Source organism: Aphelocoma coerulescens, chromosome 22, assembly GCF_041296385.1.
Source record: "Aphelocoma coerulescens isolate FSJ_1873_10779 chromosome 22, UR_Acoe_1.0, whole genome shotgun sequence".
Taxonomy (NCBI): domain Eukaryota; kingdom Metazoa; phylum Chordata; class Aves; order Passeriformes; family Corvidae; genus Aphelocoma; species Aphelocoma coerulescens.
The window spans coordinates 2,538,875-2,558,585 of record NC_091035.1 but is presented as its reverse complement, the minus strand read 5'-3'; positions in this window follow the sequence as shown (position 1 = coordinate 2,558,585).

Genomic DNA, 19,711 nt, shown 5'->3' with positions numbered 1-19,711 from the left:
TGCTGCATGAGCTTATGACCAAACAAGATGTGAGCAGTGCATGGTGGAATTTCAGACACAAATTGCACCCCTGGTTCTTCCAGCTCATTCTGTGGGCAGGAGCAGGCAGGGTCCTCGTCCCTCAGATGCTGGGAGGAGCTTTTTGGGAGCATCCTCTGTGGGAGCCTCCTCTGCACCTCACTGCTGGTTGAAATCCTCTTCTGCTTTTGCATTATTCCCATTACTCACCGTGAAGTTCATTGCTGGGATGCCTGAGTTCTCATCCTGCTCTGCTGCATTCCTGTGCTCTCCCAGGCTCTGGGAAGTGCTCCTTCATTTCCTCGTGTTTTTACACTGCTTCTCCATTCTGCTGAAACGCCTTGAGCCTCTTTGAGTCCCCAGCTCTGTCATGGCAAGTTCTGGGGACTGAGACAAAATATTGCCCTGTTTTGTGTGTATTTCCTGGCTCCTTCAGGTAGCAGTGTGGGTGCTGGGAGAGCTCTAGGTCTTGCACACTGTTACTTAGTGTTTGACGTGTGTAATTGGAGCTGGCACGGCCCAGGACAGGGGTGTTCAGGGCCACTGCTTTGCTTTCACTTCCAAGGAAGGAGCATGCAAAGGAAGTTTACATTTTCATCAGGAACTGCAGTGCCAGGACAAGGAGCAATGGGTCCAAACTGAAAGAGGGGAAATTTATGTGAGATGTACAGAGGAAATTGTTCCCTGTGAGGGTGGGGAGGCCCTGGCACAGGGTGCCCAAAGAAGCTGTGCCTGCCCCATCCCTGTGAGTGTCCAAGGCCAGGCTGGACGGGGCTTGGAGCAGCCTGGGCTAGTGGAAGGTGTCCATGGCAGGGGGTGGAATGGGCTGGTCTTTAAGGTCCCTTCCAACCTAAACCATTCCAGGATTCTGTTAAGTGGTCTGTCATGTTCATAGGTAAGAGGCTGGTGCATACTAAATCAGGATTCAGCTCCAAATTTGGAGCCATTCTGGACTTTACTGTCTGAGAATTCCTCCTGAAGGCCTGGAGGATGCTTTGTGACCAGTGTTTACTCCCAGCGGTGCTGGATAAGACAGAATTGCTCTCTCAGCTCAGTTTCCTACAGATGGGAGGTCAGAAGGAGCTGCAGACTCTGCCCTGCTGGGCTGAGCAGGGTCTGTCTGTGCTGCCCAGACCTGGCAAGCACAGAGCGTTCCTGCTCCTGGCCTTACCGAGCCAGCTCCAGTTACAGGATTCTTTGTAAAAATACAGATACTTTTATAAATACTGATAAGATGGGAACAAAGTTCGTGTCAGAGTCAGTAAGAGATGGATACACAGAGGTGGATTTTTCAGCTTCGTCTTTGCAAAGTCAGAATTAAAGCCTTGTAGTGTGTGAGGGCTGGCCAGAGCTGGAGCAGTGTTCAGATATTTTTTGCTAAGAATGGGACACAAAAATCTCTTTATACTCACAAGAATTTTAGGTGCTGTGAGTTAGTTGGGTTTAAAAGCTGTGTGCCTAGAGTACAATAGTCTCCTGTAGGATTCTCCCAGAGAGCCTGGCTGCTCTCCTCTCACATGAAAAGGGTGTACCACTAGCAGGAGACGCCCCAGACTTGCTCCCCTAATGTGCCAATTGTCATTTCATTTCAGAGTGAGAAGCAGCAATTACAGCTGCTGCTTTAAGAGCACTGTCTGACAGGTAGAAGAAATCTCTGGGGCTCCTACAAATTACTTTAATAGCTTCAGCTCGCAAACAGCTTTGTGTGTCCATTTCCTCCTAGACAGCAGCTGCAGCGAGGATCTCTGGTGTAAACAGGGTGCACTTGCAAGCTCTGCAGTTTGCCCCAGTCTGATGCTGGGCTTTGCTTCTGTGTGCTAAAAATTAGGTCTTGTCTAGTTAAATTCACGGGTGTCCAGGGAAAGGCAGAACACAGAATCCCAGAATCACTGAGGTTGGAAAAGCCCTCCAAGAGCATCAAGTCCAAGCCGTGCCCTTGAGCTCTGAGTGCCACGTCCAAGCCTTCCTTGGTCACCTCCAGGGATGGGCACTCCAAACCTGCCTGGGCAGCCCCTTCCAAGGCCTGACCACCCTTTCCAGGAGGAAATTCCCGCTGATGTCCACCCTGAGCCTCCCCGTGCGCAGCTCGAGGCTGTTGAGCCCCAGCTTTAAATTCTCTGCTGCCTTTTCACAGCGTTGCAGGCCTGGTTGGGGTCTCTGCCTGGAGCTGATTTGCTTTCACTGCATTTGGGATAGAAACCCAAAGCCGGTTGGCTGCACTGTCATAACAACTAGTTAAAACCATCAGTGACTAGGAGGAGGAAGCTTCTTCCTCCCACTGAAATCCCTGAACAAAAATCCGACTCTCCAGCAGCAGCAGGAAGCTCTGATGTGAATCCCTGCCAGAAGTCTGATACTCAGACAGCGGCTTTTGGCTGTGCAGGGTTGTTTTGCCTCGGCTGTGCTCTGTGTGTGTACGTGCACTGCCGCTGCAGTGGGAAGGGGAGAGAGAGGAGGAGTGGCAAGATAAGCACCGACAATCCAGGAGCGAGTTTTCCCCGCGTGGAGCATTCTCCTATAGGCTCCTGTGCTAGGTGAGAGGGACGGCAGCGGGAGAGCTCTCCCCAATTGGCTGCTCCTGCGGTGGCACCATCCGTGATGTCACCCTGGCAGCCTCCACACCAGGCTCTCTTTGGGGGCTTTTCTTTGCCGGCAGAACCGTCTGAGAGAGTAAAAGAGAGAAAAGAATGATGCTGAAGGTGCTGCCTTCCATCCCCTGCTGCGAGAGGCGCTGATAAATCCCCCGTGCTCCTCCCAGCAGTGCAGTCGGAGCGAAGTTAATGTGAAATTAGGGGGGGAGAAATACATTTCAGCGCTTGTGCACGAGAGTTAGGGGTTTGTGAGGAGCAGGCGGAGAGCTGCCGGAAATCCTCACGCTGCTGAATGCATGAGGGAGGGAGATGCAGCTGCACGGGAAGGATTGAGTCCGTCGGGAGCATTTAGGAATAGATAATGGGATAAATGTAAGAAAAGAAGGAGAAAAGGCACAACAGAAAATATCTCCTCCCAGCCCATGTCTTTCAGAACTCTCTGACTTGGATTTGCAATGCTGAATGCTCCAAATATGGGAACATGTGTCTTTTGCCCCAAAGCACCTGTATGTTGTTGCTGCTGTACACGCCTAGCTGAGCATGGCATTTGCATAATTTGTATGACTGGCACAGCCCCTGCCAGCCAGAATCACACAGGCTGCACAACTTCACCCTTTGCACCTTTTTCTTACCAGTTTATTTCGCTCTTCACCCCTTCTACAGAATTTGAGCTTCTCCAAGTGTTTGGGATTTTATTTTTTAATTGGGCTAGAAATAGGACTTGTGGATTTGTTTTCCAGGCTTAGTACTTGAAGCAGCAGATGCCTTTATGCCACTGACTTAATACTGGCTGTAGGAAAGTCTTTGTGACTCAGTCCTCTTCTGTAAAAGGGAAATGTTAATGTGCTGTAGAAAGGTGTTAATGACGTCAGTTAAAAGCAAAGGATTTCTATAATCCTTTCATGTAATGATCCCAAATACCAAGAATATTTTTTCCAAATTCTCAGCCAGTGTAGATAATTTTAGTGTCAGCCAATTGCATGCTAATGTGTGCTCCCTGACCTGTTCTCGTGTGATTAGTTTTGGATTATATGCTATGTCTGTCTTAGCTTATAAAACCAGATTTAATAACCCATGAAGCAATTACTGAATTTATATTCCTATAGAAGAATATTCCTATGAGACTCAAACTTGTGTGGAGCTCCGTGATTTTTGATGGGCTGGTTTTCTGGGCCATATCTTAGGGAGATAATGAGGTGATGGTCTTTAGTCTTAAATTGCTGAACTGGATGTGTCAGCATGCTGAGTCAGTGGGCATATTTTTAATCTCTGTTTTTGATGAAATGCAGCTTGAATAGTTCACATTTGTCTCTAGTACAACGCTGTGTTTGTTCAGTGGGATCAGGCAGGAGGAATCCTGCATGAGCTGTGCCATGAGGGTCAGGATCTGAAAATCCATTGCCTTGTTTCTGCAGTGAGTTGATCTTGTGGAGCCTCACTGGAGAGCAGTGGGTGCGTGATATCAACTTATTGGTGTGAACCAAACTGGGATTGTGCCAAATTCTGCTGCTCAGGAGAGCTGGAGCCTTGGACATCCCTGTGCACAGGGTGTGAATGATTGCAGGCGGGATGAGCGATGCTGCCGTGTTCTGATCCTTTCTCTCTCAGTGCACACACAGAGCCTGTTATAAAATCTGTCCCCCGACATTCTTATCAGCAAGGAAATGTACATTGTTCTCCAGGCACAATCCCATGGCCTTCCCAGGCCTCCCATGGAGAGCGATGAAAACCTCGCTGGTAAGCCCCAAATGCTTTTATCACATGCAGCAAGGCAGTGAGCCAGAAACCCAGTGATGATCTCTGGAGGTCAGGCAGAGCCACTAGAATATGGGTTGGACAGGATAATTTAAACCCCCTGAAGGCTTTTCTCCAACACACCAGTAAATACCTTCGTGTTTTGACTTGAAGAGAAATGGGGCTTGATTAATGTTCACATGTACTGGGCTGCTTTCTTCCTCAGAGCTTCCATTATATTCAACCAGCAGCTGCTTTTCCCTTTTCCTGAAGAGAGTTTCTATGGGTTTTCAGTCAAGCTGTTAAAATCTGCCTAAATATATTTGCTTTTCCCAGCTCTGCCTGGATTTGTTACAGCCTGGCACACCAGCTTTTGGAGGAATGAGTTGCCTCGTGCAGGAGAGCTGAACTTTCACGTGTGTTGGCTGCTCTCTGGAGGCTGTGACATCACTGCTGTCAGAGGGCTCCCTGTGACAATGTCCTCGAGCTGGGTCACACACCAGGCTCCTCCAAGGGTCCTGAAGCAGCAGTGGATGCTTTCCAGCACCAGCATCTGTCAGAAGAGGACTGGTTTAAAGCATGAGGAAGAGAGGCTGAGGCTTCTGGACAGGATGGATTAGAGTCCCAGTTTGTGCTACTCCTCACCCTTCACTGGGAGTTGCAATTTCAGCAGCACCAAGCAAAGGCTTCTTTCTGCAGGAGGTGTGTGTGAAATATCAGCAGCTGGACTGATAAGGGACATGGCTCAGGTTCCCTGTGCACAGGCTGTCCTTTGTGGGACCTGAGGCTGCCCGGGCCAGCTCTCTGGACCTCAGTCAGAGCCCGCTGAAGCACGCACTGAGCTCTGCTCCATCCCCAGTGACCTCTGGGGTTGCCATGGCCATGCACAGAGTTCGTGGCACGAAGCCTGGTGCAGGGCCAGGGTGAACTCCCAACGGTGCAGGCACTGGGGTGAGGGACAGAGCAGTCACAGGGAGGGGCTGAGCCATGGAGGCTGAGCTGGCAGCTGTTGTTCCTCCTGTGTCTTGTTTGTGCTCCGCGCTCCCAGCCCGGAGCGGCATTTGGTGGGTCTGGCACAGGGAGCTCTCAGTCCAGCTCTGCCTGCAGATCATCACAGACCCATGGAATATCCTGAGCTGGAAGGACCCACAGGGACCATCGAGTGCAGTCGTGGCTCTGCACATGCTCAGGATTGTGGCCTTGCAGGTGCCTGGCCCTGCCGTGCATCCCCAGCCAGCCCTAATCCAGGGATGAAGATTCCCTACCCCAAGCACCCATTTGCCTTTTGTTCCTGGAACCTCCACTCCCTAGCAACTGCTCACAGGGATTTTCCCCCACCCCATGTGTGTTCTGACAGATAATTAACCTTTCAGCAGCTTGATTAACCAGTGGCTGCTGCAGCCCTTCCTGATAAAGCAGAAACTTCCCTGGAAAACCACACTTTTGTCTCATCCTGGCTTGATTTTTAAAAAAAATTTAGTCAATGGACACTGATTTTTTCATCATATGTGTGTGTTGATTCTGGGTAACATGAAGAAAAGACAACATTTGTCTTGTGACTAGTGGCAATTTATCATTTTTAAAAGCTTTTTTTTTAAAAAAATGACCTGTAACTGGGGTAAAACTGACACTATTTTTTCACAGCTGTGGAGATATTTTACTGTTCATATTTGGAATGTTTCAAGGGAAGTCTGCAATTGTGGTGGTGTCTTTTTACTTCTCCTGAGATGGGGGATACTTTGAGATAAAAGAAAATGTCCCTCAAAGCATAGACTATATTGTGCTTCACTTTGAGGATAAGAACAAGGAGATTTGGCTCAAGATGAAGGAGCATAAAATGAGTAAAACCTGTATCTCTTTGAATGGTCATTGGAGCAAAGAAGAAGGTGTGATACATATTTGTAGCATTAGGCTCAGACAGGGAAATAAGGAATAGGATTTGGCCTAAAGATGCTTCTGCAAAGCATTTAATCACAGCAGCTGGACAGCCTTGTGTGTTACTCATTAGGTCTTGGTTTTTTCTAGCTGTATTTTTCCTCTATAAACACTGCATGGTGGGATAACACAGACTTTTATAAGGCAGTTTATACATAAATTGAATATCAAGTTTGTCCCAGCTGTCTGTGCTGACCTTTAGTCTCTTGCAGGGTGCTGGTACATTCTTAAATATTCTGACCTGTGTTGCCTCTGCCTCCCTTTGATTTTCAATCACCCCAAGTGTTTGTCTTGCCAAAGGAATCGCTGTTGCCTTCTCTAGGTTGTGGCTGTATTTATCCTCCCACCTCTTCCACTCCAAGCTTTGTTCCAAGAGGGATGTGGAGTCCCCTGGATTTAACCAAAGAGCAGCTTTTTGTGCCTGTGCTTTCCTAGGTGCTTTCACACAGCTCCAGCCTCAGCAACATCTCGTAGCTCCTCAGAGTCAATTAATGCCCTGAGCTTGCCGTGGGCTGTTCTTTCACTGGCTGACTGCTAAAATAGCTCTGCTTCAGAAAGCTAATTTTCCAGGAATTTGTAGGGAAAATTGCAGATATATTCTGATAGATTAGAATCTGTTATGCCCCTGGGTTTGCAGAGGAAGGTGAACTCTTTGAGTGTAGCAGAGCAGTGCTAGCACTTGTGCTTCTCTGCTTTCTGTCTCAGCAGAGCAATCCAGGCTCTCCCCCCCACCTGAGGGTCTCTCAGGGCTTTAAAGCTCCTGCAGCTGAGCTCTCTCTTTAGTGGCTTCTTCCTCCCTCTTTCAGGGTCTCTGTCTGAAAAATCATATAATGGTTTGGGTTGGAAGGGACCTTAAAGCCCATCCAGTGCCACCCCTGCCATGGGCAGGGACACCTCCCACTGTCCCAGGCTGCTCCAAGCCCCGTCCAACCTGGCCTTGGGCACTTCCAGGGATCCAGGGGCAGCCACAGCTTCTCTGGGGAACCAGTGCCAGGGCCTCCCTACCCTCACAGGGAAGAATTCCTTCCCAGTGTCCCATCTAACCCTGCCCTCTGTCAGTTTGAAGCCATTCCCCCTTGTCCTGGCACTCCATCCCTTGTAAATTGTCTCTCTCCATCTTTCCTGTCAGCCCCTTCAGGTACTGGAAGGCCACAATTAGGTCACCCTGAAGCTTCTCTTCTACAGGCTGGACAATCCCAATTCTCTCAACCTTTCCTCACAGCAGAGCTGCTCCACGCCTCCAATAGGAGGATGAGGAAATAAAGAAAAATACAAAAGCAAAACTTTCTTCCTTCCCTGGATCACACCTCTATTTCCTTGCCATGGAACATCTCTCTGTTCCCCTATGTCAGGAAGTTGGATGCACAGCCAGCTGGAGGCAGGCACACCAAGAGTCTGGGCCTCTGTAAGACGTCTCAAGTTGGGATTCTTAATTGCTAAGCACTTCTGAAACCCTTGCTGTAAACACTTCAGGGTCTTTCCCGTCAACATGGGCATCTGGCCAGTGGGTTTCTATTGTGCCCCCTCCCTTTAACATCAGGATCTTCAGAAGAGCCCTTCCTGACAGTGGTGGTGGTGAGTGTTGGGCTGCTCCCAGCTGTTATTTCTAGGATCAGCTGCCTGGGTTTGCTGGGCCAGAAATCCCAAGGAAAACAAGCAGGCTGGTAGGAAGGCGCAGCCCTGCAGCGCTGCAGCCGGGCTGTCAGACCCGGTATTTCCAAACGTCAGGGGGATCCACCCCGTCTGGAATGTGGAGCTGTTTGCACCGGCTCGCTGCTCCCTGACCAGACTTGCGTCTGGGGCTGGGCTCCTCTTGGGTTTATCTGTGCTTAGGTGTTAATTCAGGGGTGATGGATTATTTTGTTCAGAATCCAACGGAATTGTCAAGACCTGAAGGTTTCAGAGCCTCCCCATCTCCTGCTGGGACTGAGTTGACAGGACTGGTCCAGCTCAGAGCCTCTGCTCTGTGTCTGTGAGCGAGGGGAAGGAGGGCACTGCAGAATGACTCAGAGTCTGGATGAATTGTTCTGGCAGGGCCTGACCCTGATGTATTCAGGTTTATCCAGGCATAGCTGAATGAAATGGAATGGTCTGGAGTTCTGTGATGATCTTTGCCTAAATTACAGTGAGGTTTCTTTCAGTGGAAGTCTGATATTTAAGTCCCTTCTATTCCTTTGCTTTATCCAAGGCTCACTCCCTTCCTTCCTCCTAAGGTTTAAGGTTGCAGGGCCATAGTTCAGTAGAGAGCATCAACCCCCAAAGCGTTTTGGAAATAATGTTGTGAGGAGTATAGAAGCCTTGGCAAGATGATTTCAGAGGTTTCTTAGGATTCCTCCTTTTTTTTCCCCACTAGAACTGAAACAACATTTGTCACTAAGGTGGAAGAAATCCTTTTTTCCTCACAGATAGGCTCCTGCAGGAGCATTAGTTCTTTTTTTAGTTCTAAGATAAGGGAACACACTTTTTTCCCTCAGCTGTGAGGAGTAAATAGCAAAGTGTGGCAGTTTGCAGTAGTTCCTCTTTCGGGATGACTTCCAAGGGTTTTGCTGCTGTGCTGCCATCACAGAGGGGCAGCCTAAGTTAAAGAGGGAACATAAAAGAAGGTTGGAAGCTTCACTGGACTAAAATAGGAGAGACTTAGCATCTGTCAAGGCCGGCACAACAGCAGGAGACAGTCTGAGGAAAGAGCCAAGCAGGAACAGCAGACACTCCTGGAGCTCTGTCAGCAATGGCAGTTCCATGAATTGGAGCAAATGATGTTTTAGGGGATGTGTTTGGAGCAGGCTCAGCCTGACCGTGGGGACTTGGGGACTGTCACCCCCACTGCAGTGGGTTTGCACTTCCCATGGAGAATACAAACAGTTGCAATGACAGTGTGAATATCAAACTGGTGGTAGCACAGAGAGCTCAGCAGGGCTCAGTTTTGGTGAAGACCTGTCCTCAGTGTAGATGAATAATGATGGGGGGGGGGGTGCCTGGCACAGGGTGCCCAGAGAAGCTGTTGCTGCCCCTGGATCCCTGGAAGTGTCCAAGGCCAGGCTGGACGGGGCTTGGAACAACCTGGGACAGTGGAAGGTGTCCCTGCCCCTGGCAGGGGGTGGCACTGGATGGCTTTAAGGTCCCTTCCCACCCAAACAAGTCTGTGATTCTGCAGTGACTGCATTCTCCAGCATGGTCCTGGCTGGAGACTTGAGAGCAGCTTGGCAAGGGACGAGTGTTTGTCCACACAGCAGGGGCAAAGCGTGGCCAGCAGCCACATTACCCCACCAGAGAGGCCCCTCATTGTGTCCAGGACATCATCAAAAAGGGGAGGTTTGTGACGCTGAGGAGGGTGGGGGAAGGACCCTGGCTGCTGTGATAAGTGTGTAAGAACGATCAAAAGCTGGGCCCTTTTGGGTAATTGATTAATTACTCTCATTTTATTAGGCAATGTATTAAGTAGGGTTCAGTGCACTAAAAACTCATTAACTGGGGCATTCAGGGACAAGCACAAGGAGCACATGCAATTTGATTTTCACAAGGGCTGCAAAACACCCTCAGGTCCACACAAAACCCCTTTGAAGTCCCAAGGCATCCCATCCTGCAACCTGGAGAGGCAGCACAGCTAAACTGCTCCACCTAGGCCTGGCTGCCCTGCAGAAGGGCTGTCAGGACCCTGCCTCGGGAATTATTGGGGCTTTGACATCGTGGTGGTTACAAATAAAAGATGCTTGTACAGTTTGCTTTAAAGCTGCAGGAAGAGTTGGGAGGCCTCCCCACAGCCCCGTGAAGGAGCAGGTGTTGGAGAGAGTCCAGAGGAGGCTCCAGGATGAGCAGAGGGATGGAGCAGCTCTGCTGGGAGGAAAGGCTGGGAGAGCTGGGATTGTCCAGCCTGGAGAAGAGAAGGTTTGAGATGAACTAATTGGGGCCCTCCAGTACTTGAAGGAACCTAAAAGAAAGATGGAGAGAGACTTTCCAAGGGCCTGGAGTGACAGGACAAGGGGGAATGGCTTCCCACTGCCAGAGGGAAGGGTTAGATATTGGGATATTGGGAAGGAATTCTTCCCTGTGAGGGTGGTGGAGGGCTGGGATGGAATTCCCAGAGGAGCTGTGGCTGCTCTTGGATCCCTGGAAGTGCCCAAGGCCAGGGGCTTGGAGCAACCTGGGATAGTGGGAGGTGTCTCTGTAGGGGCACTGGATGATTTTCAATGTCCTTTCCAACCCAAAAAATTCTGTAATTCCATGATGCAAATGGACACAAGTCCATAGCCCAGGCCAGGAATAAAGTGCTGCCAAACTGAATTTGGGCTGGAGGTTCTGACAGGGTCTGGGCAGTGGATAATGCCAGAGGCCAGTAACTCCCTCAGAAAGCCACCCCAATCCCCATCCTCCCAACTCAGTGCCCAGCAGAGCCCTGCCTGGTGCAGCACAGACCAAATGGGAGCTGGATCTCAAATCCTCTTGGCAAATCTTTGTCTGGATTGTCAGGAATTGGGGTTGGCAGCCTGTTGTCAACCTTTTGTAGGGATTGGGACTGCTCCTGATGGAACTGATGGACTGCAGGTTATTTTAGTGTGCAGGGTGGCTCAGTGGGCTCTTCCCCCATCGACATCCATGCTCTGCAGTAGAGAACCATTGACTTAATGCAGTGCTGAAAGGTAATTTTGCTGTTCAGGGTGATGGATACAGCCCAGAAACAAGGGTAGAAAATGGTGTCTATTTATAGGCCTCTCATCAAGATATATGAACTATAGAATGAAACATTTTCCCAGCGACAAAGCTGAGTGTGAGAACTGCTGACAGCTTGGAGCAGGGCCTGTGGTGGGGCATGGAGAGGTGGGAAAGATGGATACAGCAATTATGATGAAGGCAAAATCTGCTGACAAATTGGCTGGTTCCCTTTCTTTCTTTCAGTTAGGAGTGACAAATGATTTAATTTATATTACTTCCTGCATTAAACAACAGCATGGCCAACTGCCTGGAGATCCATCTATGGATGGATTTTAATGTGTTTTCTTTTTAGAGGTTCCCAGTGAATTTTGCTTTTGGTTCTAGTCTGTTAGGTCCCTGCAATGTGGTGTTTGCAAGAAGGAAGGATTACAGTGCAATTAAAATTCCTTGTCCTTTTTCTTTCTCCTTTCTGGCATTCCCATGTGAGGAGTGGATTGTTTCTGTCTGGAAGATCCAATTAAGACTCAACACTGAAAGACTTAGAGGTGGCCTGTGCAACTCAACACAGGTGGAGCAGGAGCACTGCAGGATATCTTATTTATTTCACATTCTTAAATAATTTTCACTTGATGTGACAATTAGAAATATCATAAACATAGATAGGAATAACTCTTTGGTTTACAGTGCTGAAAATGCTGCCTGTACTTTCCAAAAATGGGATTAACCAAATCTAACTTGCTCTCTATGCAGAAGAATGCAGTGACCTTTCTCAGTAAGTATTAACATTTTAGTGGGCTCTGATTCAGTTCTCCCAGACAGTGCTGAAAATATTAATCAGGTGTTATTTTTAACTATGGCTACAGAAAATAGCTAATTTCTAGGAACAGGAGTATAGTGAACAAAAACTGTGAGCGCTGCTTTTGTTGGGTTTGGCTTTGTTTTCTTCTTTGGATTTACCCACTGACACATCCAAGTTTTTCTCAATGTGCCAGTTTATCCAAAGCAGCCCCTGGTGAATCTCCGTGTACAGTTTTGGTCTGTGCTGTGTTGATGAGTGTTCAGCACCCTGAACCCACCCTGGCGTGAGTCCCTGTGCCAAACCCCCCAACCCTTGCCAGGGACCTGCTTGTAACCCTCAAATCTGACAATCCTGAAAATCCTGCTGTTCCCCCTCTGTAAAATGGGCACAAAGGGATTTATTTCCTCCCTTGCCTTCTTTGGACTGTGGAGATTTGGGCTTTGGGGCAGGGGCAGCTGAGAGCTTTGGGCACAGGCGGCACCAGTGATGCCCCAGTTTCAGTTCTGTCTCACCACCAATGGACAGCAGAGTTGTGTCAGCTCCAGCTCCTTGGGACACAGGCTGAGCCTAGAGTGCTCTGAAACCTACTTTGTGGCCAAACCAATACAGCAGTGCATCCTCTGCCACTGGTTTTGTTGTTTCTCACTGGGATTTGTACAAGAATTCACAAATTATGCACATCCGAGGGCGTTTCCCTTAGGTTTTTTATTTATTTAATTGATTCATTTAAGTCCAGCTATCTGAGAGAGGGAATCCCTCAGTAACACGGAAAACAGGACAAATCCAAGGCAAAGGCAGATTTCAGGAGAGGCTTGGCAATGGGTAACCAAGGCAACGAGGTCCCTTTTGAAATCAGTGCTTGCTGCAGCCCCCCCTTTCGTGTGCAGAATGGTCAGCATTAAAAATTAGGGAAGACAAGGTGAGATATGCGAGGCAGACAAAAGCATCAGGCAGGGGGTCAGTGGTGCTGTGTGGAAGCAGGAGCAGGTGGGGATGGATGGTCACTGCTGGTGGGGTCATTGCCTCTCAAGTGGTGAAAGAGGCTGGTTCTGCTAATCCAGAAACAAAAATAGAGATTGCAAGATTTTTTGGCAAAAGTCTGCTCCGTTTTTACACTGTGAATCTGTGGTAGAACTCAGACAGCAACTGTTTATTCATAGATGGGGGGAAATGTAGCCCAGAGCCTTCACTGAAGGGGGAAATTCCTCTGGGTCTGATTTTAATCGCTCAATTTGACATGCGGATAAATGGGAGGGAGACACAGGGAGTGTTTTGGGCCACTTTTGTGCTCCCATCATCTGTTAAAAGCCCCAGGGGGTGAACAGGTATTGTGGCTGCTTTAATTTACATTCACACTGTGATGTTCTTTGGCTGATCATGTCTTTCTTTTTACTGGATATCCCTTCAGCATCTCTCCTGGTCAATACTGAAGTTGTGATTTTAGGCTTTTAGGGAATGATCTGTGGGATCGGGAGAGGATCTTTGTATGGATGTATCTGAACCAGACCTTAGCTTTGAGGTTCCTTACAATTGCAGGGGGCTGCTCTCTGTCCCAGTCAGTCCTTCCGGACCAGCATTCCCCAGGGCTTTCCCGTATTTCTGTGGGGACAATCGGACCTGCTGGGAGATGGGCTCAGTTCTGCCCCAGCACATATGGAAACTGTGACCCCTGGAGCCGAACCAACAGCACCGAATCGATTTCACACCAGCCCCGTCCAGGTGCTGCTGAAGTTGTGTCAAACCCAGGCACAGGAGCTGAGTCAGGGACTGAGTCCAGCTCTGCAGGAACCTCATGGCCAGGCTTGGAGCTGGTCCTGGACACCTGAGAATCCCTTGTCACACCCTTGCCACACTGCTGGCCAGTGGGATCACAGCCCACCACCAGCACAGCTTTAACCTGCTGCAAGTGGACAAATCCACAGCTGAAAAACTGCCTGGAAAAAGGCATTAGGGGAGGGGTATGCGCCCACAGATGGTTTTAATGCCCAGTGCTTTTTGTCATATAAAGTGAGCCCAATCTTTTTATTGTGCAGCCAGGGGTGACTTTTTGGCTGCTTCAGCACCTGGAGAGTGAGGGGGTGGATGGTTGTGCTTTGTCTTCGGCTGGGCCTCGTTTCAGTGTGGTTTAAGCTAAAATTCAGTGATCTCCAGCGAGAATTCCACGGCGAGGAGGGGATGTTGGTGCAGTGGAGCTGATGGGAGCCCTGCAGGGCGAGGACCCCCGATGTCTGCAGGAGCTCTCTGCCCTCTGGAGAGCTGCATTCTGCTGCCATTGCTATAGTAACTTTCTGCCTCCTGATTTTGTTATGAATGGCAGTGGGAAAGCCTCCGTGCAGGCTCCAGCTGATGCCCTGCTGTTCCAAACATCCTCACGGCTCGCTTTCCTTTTTAACCCCTGAGTGCACGGCGCTTTTTAGCCGGTGGTTCCTTTGTGAGCTTGTGCTTTCTTCCTTTGTCTCTGCGCGCTCCACAAAGAGCCGTATGTCCATGGCACACAAAGACGGGGATTTTGGAAGCTTTGTACAGTTGGATTTTCTCAGGAGGGAATGCTGGTGGGCATTCTGGGGAGGTAGCAGCTTACAGTGGTGTTTTTGCAGGATGAACGAGAGCCGGTGGGTTCAGCAGCTGCCGGTGCTCTGAAGGCTGACTTTGTGCTCCTTTATCACGGTCCAGGCGTCCCCTCTCCAGACACAATGCAGCTCTTTTCCTTCTGCCAGCACTGCTCTCCCTCTGGGAGCTGCTGCTGCCATGGAAAACATCCGAGAGCAGGGGTGGCTGTGTCCTGTAGCCGGTGGGAGCAGAGGGCCGATGTTACCAGTGCCATTTAACACAGCGTCCCACCGAAGGGACGAGGCTTGTTCAGGTTAAAGGAGGAGAGACTCCCCCAGAAGTGGGGAAGGAGCTCAGGAATTTGCCGCTGCTGTCACATTAATGGTCTTTGTTTAGGACAGGACTCAAATAAGCTTGAAAATGGCCCAGTGCTAAAGGCTGCACACACACAGGGACTCCCAAAAGAACTGTGATGGGAGACAAAGTCACAGGTGAGAGAGACTGAATCATCTCCAAGGAGGGGACAGGTTTCCAGTGACCACAGTGACCACATTCCAGTGTTCTCATAAGGAATCAAACCCAGCTTCCCAACTTAATTATTCCTGGAGATAGTGGTGACTGTTTCCTCCCAGCACCCTGCACTTTATCCTCAGTCAGAGCATCTTTTCTACCAGACCTGATCATTTATTCCCCCCAGGTGCTGGTGAAACATTCTTCAATATTTGCCTTTAGCTGGCTTCTGCTGCTGTTTATTAAAGCTAGAGAGTAGGAATATATTTTAGGCTCAGGGAATGTGTCCTGCCTTGAGTGGAAAGAGAGAGGTACACTGAAAATGATGTGCTTTAAAATCCTACTCCTCCAAAGTGACTGGACTTTCATGAATTTTCTGATGTTGATGATGTTTCAGGTAATTCCGTTGGTGCTGAGTTGTGTACATGTCCTTATTAGCAAGTAACTCCTTGCCTTAACACTAATATTTCTCAAACATGATTTTTGAGATGCTGATTAATTAGTACCTAATGCAGTAGACATCTTAAGTAATTTCATTTTGTTATTGTGTCTTTTTGTCTTTAATCCCCACATCTCATTTTCTAACCACTAAAGAATTAATGAATTTTAAAAATCGAAGTATCCATTTACTCAAGTTATCCAAATAATTATAAAAAAATTGTTAAAGTTATCTTTACAGGTAATTAAGTGATTCTTAAACTGCAGCTCCTCATTTTGAAGTCAGAACTTTCTCTGCAAGCATTTCCTTTGATCCTACAAAAATACAACTCAACCTGCTTGGCCTCCAGAGGAGATGCTCCCTATGGGATGGAAACCTGAAATTTTACATTTTGATTCACTCAATTTTATTTAAAAAATTGTTTCATGTTGATCTCAGATCTTTAAAACAAAATCCCAGCACACCAGGGCAGGAAAGCTTGTTTTGCACAGAATGTAACAGAAATTCTGCACCTCCTGCTACTGCTCCCCTCCAAGAGTTAGTGATACCCTGTGCTTTCCTTCCAACAGGGTTTTTTGGGTGATTTTAAACAAATACTTCCATGTATAAAGCAAATATTGAAGGGAATATAACTCGTACTCTTTTTGAAACACTGGTACCAAGTTTATGGGATGCTAAAGCAGCATCCTGGGTGCTCCCATCCTCCCTGTGGCCCATTCCAAGTGCTCCAAGCTTGCGAGCAATGGGATCATGGGGAGGTCAGGAGTGCCTTCTGCAAGGCTATGGAGTGGAAAAGCAGAGCCCAGGCAGGAGTTAACTCTCTGGGTGATCTGTAAGGCACACAGATTTATGAAATAAAAGCTTGTAATGCAGTTTAATAAGATTAGATTTATTTAATAAGTGCAACATGAGGACATTGGTTCATGGCAGCAGCAACTGCAATGCCCCAGACTTACTGGGTTCTGCAGAGCAGCACAAAGAGATCTGGGGCTTCAGGGCTGTTACTCTGTTCAGTCCCTTTTCTTACTACTGATGCTATTCCTGCCTGGAAGGGGGGCTGGAAACTGTGAGGGCAGAGCAGTGGCAGAGGAGGATCCCCAAACAGGGCTGGCTGCACACAACAAGAGCCTGGCCAAGTGTCTTGCCTGTCCCAGGCTGTTGCTGTGGTTGGAGTTGAATTTGAATTTCTATGCCTCATTTCCCATGTGTACAGTGAGGCCAATAATGCTGTCTTTGTCTGTGGGACTGTTTAAAATGTAATGAGATGAAATTTTCAGAAATGACAAATGGTTTTCAGGGCCATGTGCGAGTGCTGGGCTGAAGGCTCTTCAGAGGGGCCTGGGGTCTCCTGCTGGGCAGCGTGGCCTGCTTGGGTTTTCAAGCTGTGTCAGCAAAATGAAGAACCTGAGCAGTGCAGAGACAGCCCAGGGCACATCGCTGCTTGAGACTGAAGCTTGAAGCTTCTTCTTAGCTTTATATTAAAATTCACTGACACCACATGTCCTTCCAGTTAGCACTGGCTCTCCCAGAAATCACAGAGGAGAGGAGAGGAGAGGAGAGGAGAGGAGAGGAGAGGAGAGGAGAGGAGAGGAGAGGAGAGGAGAGGAGAGGAGAGGAGAGGAGAGGAGAGGAGAGGAGAGGAGAGGAGAGGAGAGGAGAGGAGAGGAGAGGAGAGGAGAGGAGAGGAGAGGAGAGGAGAGGAGAGGAGAGGAGAGGAGAGGAGAGGAGAGGAGAGGAGAGGAGAGGAGAGGAGAGGAGAGGAGAGGAGAGGAGAGGAGAGGAGAGGAGAGGAGAGGAGAGGAGAGGAGAGGAGAGGAGAGGAGAGGAACCTTCATGAAAACAAAAGAGAAAAGGGAAGTTTTCCTTTCATGGAGTTTAATGACTTGGTTTGATTTTTGCTTTGAAATTTTCCGCATGAAGTTTTTGTTTAATTGTTTGTCCTCCCTGTTCTTCTTTCTGATATTGAACCAAATCCCAGCTCCCTGGGAACACTGATCATCAAGAAAATCTTGCTTGAGACCTTTGGAAAATGCTGCTGCCTCTGTGTATGTTTATAGTATTATACAGCTCATGGCCTGCTGCAATAATAATGTGAAGCATATATGAAGCTTTAGTTCTTTCTGTTTCACTTGAAAGTGTTGCACTGCTTGGAAATCTGTTTTGTGTGGTTATTTCCCATTTTCCCATTTTTTCCAGTTGGAAATGGTACCAACCTGACACTATGGCCCAGCTTAGCCATAGTGTCCACTGGATTTCCAGGGTAGCAGTTACGTCTTCTCTATTAGTGTCTCTGGTTGGCATTTTTATTGCAGAATAAAGCAGCATAGTCTGTTTACCTCTATCAGTGGACTCAAGACATTTTCCCTCTCCTTGGGTTCACGAGGTCAGTGATTGTATGCATGTAAACATGACCAGCAGTTGCATTCAGAGCTGTTTTTCAGAGCCTACCTGTGCAGACAGGTGCCCTGTGTTTAAAATAGGCTCTAAAGCCATCCCCAAACATGAGGTGAAGCTGCTTAATGCAGCTTAAGGGTAAGATGCTTTTGTGCTATGAACTGGCAGAGATTCCAGCCAGTGGAGCTGATAAACAGAACCATCAGCACAAGCAACACCTTCTGAACTCACCTGGGCGTTTTCATCCAGCATCCCTTCCTCCCTGGGGCCTGGATGGGCCCTCTCCCTCTTTTCTTTCAACTTGCAGAGCTCAGATATCCACAGTGAATCTCTTGACAAGGGAGAGGGGAAGGATTTCTGTGCTGGGGGGATGTGCCTGTGTGAATGTGTGATGGATATTCTCAGCTCTGATCCAAGTGTGGATTCTGTCGCTGCCTCTGGGTGCTCAACACTGGCTCCAGTGCCCAAGGAAGCCTTCCCTGAGCCCAGCATCCTGTACTGTTAGTGTCACCTGGCAGGTGATGTCCCAGGATATCATTATATGGTATTTAAGTATTTCCATTCCAGTAAAAGGGGAGGCAGTTTCACTGAATGGGAAGTGCTGTAAGAATTGCCAGGGAAGAGCAGGGACAGGAGAGAGCAATTCTAGAGCAGCTGAAAGGGAAGGTGAAGCTGGGCTTCACCCTTGATGCAGTTGCTGTATGTTAATCCAAGCAGAAATTGTTTTTCATGAGCCTGGGCTCCTTCTCATGTTGAATTTACAGCCGACTTTTATTTTTAGTGCTGTTGTGCCCTGACTCAGAGGGACCCAGGGAGCTGCAGCACTCAAAGTCAAGTGGGTGAATCACTCACAGACCGAGCTCTGCTTTATGACCCTTGCTATTATTTTTGTCATCATTATTTATTAACGTAGCCCTTGGAAGGTGTGTGCAGTCACATGGATCATGGCTCTGGCATGTCTGCAATGGGAAGATCTTATCTGGGGAGGTGGGGAGCAGCCAGGAGATCCCAGTGACAGGACATAAACTGATATTCACTCATTTTGCTTTTTGGCCAGCACTCCCAGCCTTGGAAGGTCAGATTTTAAGCCATGTTCCAATAGTAAAGGTTGCCATTATTCATTTTGGGTCCTTTTGGGGCAAGGCTGGCAAAATTTTAGATAACTTCTTGTCCTCAAATCAAGGGCTATTTCCTGCCCAGTCTCAGCTCCACACGGATGTCAGTGGTGGTGAGCCAGGAGCTGTCATATTCTGAGAGAGGTGTTCAGCGGAAATGTTAATATTTAATGCTGCCTTTTTGTGGTTAGATGATGAGTTCTCTTAATGACACTGTCTGGAAGAAGCATATCTCAGTCATCAGCTGTAATTCAGCTGTGGTGAGGCTTCCAAATGTCACAGGACACTTATGGATCTCAAGGAAATCAACAATTTTGGAAATTCTGTCTTAAATACTCAACACTTCGGAGAGATTCCTGTTGCTTCTGTCCATTATCATCCTGGGAATAGCTGAGAAAAATCTGATTTCAGGGCAGGCTGGTGCCTTTCACACGCTGAATTAGTGAGGAGAGATTTTGATTGCAGTGAGGGTGTCCATTCCCTCTGGAAGTCACTGGGAATTGTGGGCCTCATTTCCATTTGGGCCTTTGGAAAATCCTCTGGTAATTGACTCAATATTTGTACTATTGGCTGTGGGCAGGGTGTTTGCATGGACTAAAACCCACTGGCAACAAAATCTGAGTGGCAGAAATTTGCCAGGGCTACTTTATGTTAGCTGAGGTCGCTGAGGACAAAACCGAAAGAAAAGTGAGGCATAGGATAAACAGAAATAAAAAGGACATAGAAGAAAAATTATCTTTGTCTCAGCATTTTAATTGACTTTATTCATTTATCAAAATACTTTCTGCTGGTCTTTAATGTTCCTGAAATTATGTGTCTCGTCTTTGAGTGCTCACTGCCAAGAAAAGCTGTCAGCCACCCCAGCAATTATCATACTCCAAAGGGAAGTTGGTTAATGATTTCTCTGTGACAACTGGGTCTTCCAGTTTTTGTGCTCTGCCAGAACAATTTCCAACCCAATGAAGCATTTTAGGAT